General features: G+C 44.1%; 1 pseudogene; it reads right to left on the bottom strand.

Annotated features, from left to right (window-relative positions):
- Window positions 1–2,160: 2,160 nt before the first annotated feature.
- On the bottom strand, window positions 2,161–3,270 carry LOC102877080 (annotated as a pseudogene).
- Between the last annotated feature and the right edge of the window lie 522 nt (window positions 3,271–3,792).

Here is a 3,792-nt window from a genome sequence, read left to right as displayed (position 1 = left end):
TGGGTGATGCCTTTGATGTCATCCAACAACTTGTCTATTCTTTGATCATTAGTGTCCAGAGAATTAAATCAAGCCTTGACATTTTTAAATTCACTGTGATAGACTTAAGGTCCTATTTTGGCTCCTCTAGACTTCTTTTAATTTCTTTTCAAATGGTTTAATTTGATCTTTCAGATGAGTAATTGGTTGGCTGTTCCAAAGTCAGTCCCTGGCCTGTTTTGACTGCTAATACTAAGCTTCTCCATCAATTCATTCCAAAGATACAATCAGGCTGATTCTTTTGTAGTCCATCAGGTGATATTCATGTGTTTAGTCACTGATTATATATATTTTTTTAGAAAGTTCTTTACAATGGATGAATTAGAAAATTCTATCATTTGTTCTCCAGTTGCATTTCTGTCACTGAGTCCATATTTCTAATAACCCTTCTTCATTTCCACCAAAAAAATAGTAGCAGGACTAGATAGACATAATCATTGTACCAAAAATGATTGATCAATACCTAACCATTTCAGGAAGAACCATATGATCAAGAACCAATAGCAATGAAAAATGAAACTCAGGATGAACTGAAGGCAGGGAGTTTAGAGGAAAGTCCCACAAATCAATGGAATACTAATTTAATTGTTCCAATAAACAGATGCAGCCTTGGAAGTGCTCACTGTTGTTGTTGTTGTTATGTGCCATCAAGTCACTGGTGACTCATAGTGACCCTTTGTACAACAGCTCTGAACCCAGCCCTATCCAGAGTCAGTATCACTGATTCCAACACACCCACTGCCCCACTTACCCTGTCAATCCATCTCATCCAGGGTCTTCCTCTCCTGTCCTTCCACCCTTCCAAGTATGATATCCTTTTCTAAGGACTGGTCCCTCCTGGCCATGTGCCCAAAGTGTGTGAGATGGAGCTTCAAAATCCTCCTGGTGGGCCATGGTATGTTCAATACTCCTCTCCACCACCACAATGCAAAGGTATCCATTTTTCTTCTGTTATCTTTAGTCATTGTCCAGCTCTCGGATGCATAGCAAATAATTTTGATGACACAGGCACATCTTAGTCTCTGGACTGACATCATTGCTTCTCAGAACTCTGGAGAGGTCCTTGACAGCAGACTTCCCCAATGTAATTTGTCTTTTGATTTCCTGATTGCCGATGCCAAGAATGTTGATTGTGGAGGCAAGAAAGCTAAAATTCTTAGCAACTTCAATTTCTTCTCCATCTATCATGGTGCTGTCAATTGGCCCATTGGTGAGAATCTTTGTCTTCTTGACGTTAAGCTTCAGTCCATATTGAAAACTACAGTCCTTGATCTTATATTTTCACATGCAGGAGCAATATTTTTTTTAAAAAACTACTACCTAACTTGGGAGAGATCGGAGAGCACTATGCTGAGTGAACTCACTCTCATAAGGACAAATACTGTATAAAACCATTATTGTAGCGTAAGTATGAGGATCCAAGGGGTAAGGGAGAAGCAGAGGGGTGAGAAGGGGTGAGGAAGGGGGGTTAATCATACAATTTAATGAATGGGAGGGTGGGTGAAGAAAATGTGCAAGATCTGGTGAGAAATATAATGTATTTGATCTTCGTAAGTAAACCAATATAAAATAAAAATTTTTTAAAAAAGAAAAGGTATGGAGACAAGACACATCCCTGACACACTCTTTTCCTGATTTTGAACCATGCAGTCTTTTCTTGCTCTGTTCTGAGGACTGCTTCCTGGTATCAGTATAGATTTCACATGAGCACAATCAAATGTTCTGGGATCCCCATTTTTCTCAAGGTTAGCTACAATTCACTGTCATCCACACATTTAATTCCTTTTGCATAGGCAATGAAGCACAGATAGACATCCCTGTTATATTTGCTTTCACCAACCAAGCTCCATCTGACATTGGGAATAATATTTCTAGTGTCATAGTCTTTTCTAAACCCAGCTTGTATTTCTGATAGTTCTCTATCAATGCACTGTTGCAGTCCCTTTTTTTTAATCTACAAAGACAATAGTTTTTCATTGAGAACTTGCCAGTAATTTCCTTGAGAAATGGTCAGTTGACCCAAGCAGCTGGAGAGAAATCAGGGAACTTTTAGTTGTCCAGACAGCAGAGCTGGTGGTGCAGTTCTTCAGAGCAGTGAAGCCCAAGCGAAGTATGCCTGCCTCAGTCCGCCAGGGCCAATTTCGGAGACTGCAGCCGTTCGGTCTCCTGACCAATGTTCTGTACCACTATATGTCGCTCTCAGCTAACAGCGTCTGAATCTTTGTGACCAAGCTCTTCCTTTTTAAACTATTGTCTTTGAAATTCTCTGGCAGAATAACTATGTCGATGTCCTCTAAGATCTTCATAAACTGCTCAATTTTTGCTTTCACTCTTCTATCAAGTTTGCAGAGAGCTTCAACTTGGATATTCTTGGGCAGAAAACCCTGCTGTATTCTAGGAAAATCTTTACTCAACTCTTCCAGTTGGTTGCCTATCTTCTCCACAGTTTTTTCCAAAACTCTCAACTTCTTTAATTCAACCTCTTCTTCTGATCTGTTCTTTTTCCCAGTTAACATGACTAGACAGCCATTTTGTATTCCAAGTGCTGACAAGGGCTGTTGAATATCCTTTAGAGACTTTCCCTTAAATATGAGTTTCTGAGAAGACACTGGAACTCCTATGGCTTCTTCAAAAGCTGGGCCAAGTCTTGGACAATTGGTTCGCTAGTGCCCTGCTGAGTGTGGGCTAACATGAAGGTCATGCTTCTTTCGCTATGAGTGAGGGTCACCAGGAGCCCTGCCGTAGCTAATGTCCTCGCTTTCAGACGCTTCTTGGTCTGGGACCACATCGTCGTTTGGGCCCACGTCCTCGTCCAGAACCACGTCCTCGACCGGAAACACATCCCCGTCCGGGACTACGTCCTAGCCTGGGACCACAGTCTCGTCTGGAACCACGGCTTCTTTCGGGACCACAACCTCGCTCAGGTTCCACGGCCTCACTCGGGACCATGGCCTCACTGCGGGCTATCTCCAGGCTCCCGATTATCTCCTCGCCACGGGCCACCTCCTCGCTCCATGCCATCTCCTCGCTCCGTGCCATCTCCTCGCTCCGTGCCATCTCCTCTCTCCGTGCCACCTCCTCGCTCCAGGCCATCTCCTCGCTGTGAGCCATCTCCTGCTTCTGAGCCATCTCCTCACTCCTGGACTCTCAGGTTGGGACTTTGTTTTTCACCCATGGCTTGCGATTGCCGGTGGCGGGGCCTCGCGTGGATTGGTCATGTCGGCTGGCCTTACTTTGAACGGACTGGTTGGCTAGTGTTTCGGCCTGACGCAGCTTATGTCGGCTGCGGTTTGGACCTGGCACGGCTTATGGTCAGCAGGGATTTCAGCCCGGTGCCTCCTCGCTCCGCCAGGCCCGCGTTTGTTCACTGCCCAGCGGCTGGAGGAGAGATCTGCTTCTCCCAAGCCCACCAGCGGCTTCTGGGCCTCCAGTCATTTTTTTATAATCTTCAGCAGGACTTTGCTTGTAGGTAATATTAGTGATATTGTTCGATAATTTCCACACTGTTGGGTCATCTCTTTTGGGGATAGGAATAAACATTAATTTCTTCCAGTCAGTTGGCCGGTAGTTGTCCTGCAGACTTCTTGGCACAACCTGGTGAGCACATCCAGGGCAGCATCTGTTTGTTGAAATATTATCAAATAGTATGCCATCACTTCCTGGGGCCTTGTTTTTTGCCAATTCCTTCACAACAGCTTGAACTTCCTCCTCCATTATCATTGCCTCTTGATCATATGTTTGATGAAATTTTTC

This window comes from Elephantulus edwardii, unplaced genomic scaffold (assembly GCF_000299155.1).
Source record: "Elephantulus edwardii isolate Elephantulus edwardi_28Jun2011 unplaced genomic scaffold, EleEdw1.0 scaffold00238, whole genome shotgun sequence".
NCBI lineage: Eukaryota > Metazoa > Chordata > Mammalia > Macroscelidea > Macroscelididae > Elephantulus > Elephantulus edwardii.
The sequence above is the reverse complement of the archived record's forward strand: the minus strand, read 5'-3'. Positions and strand labels throughout refer to the sequence as shown.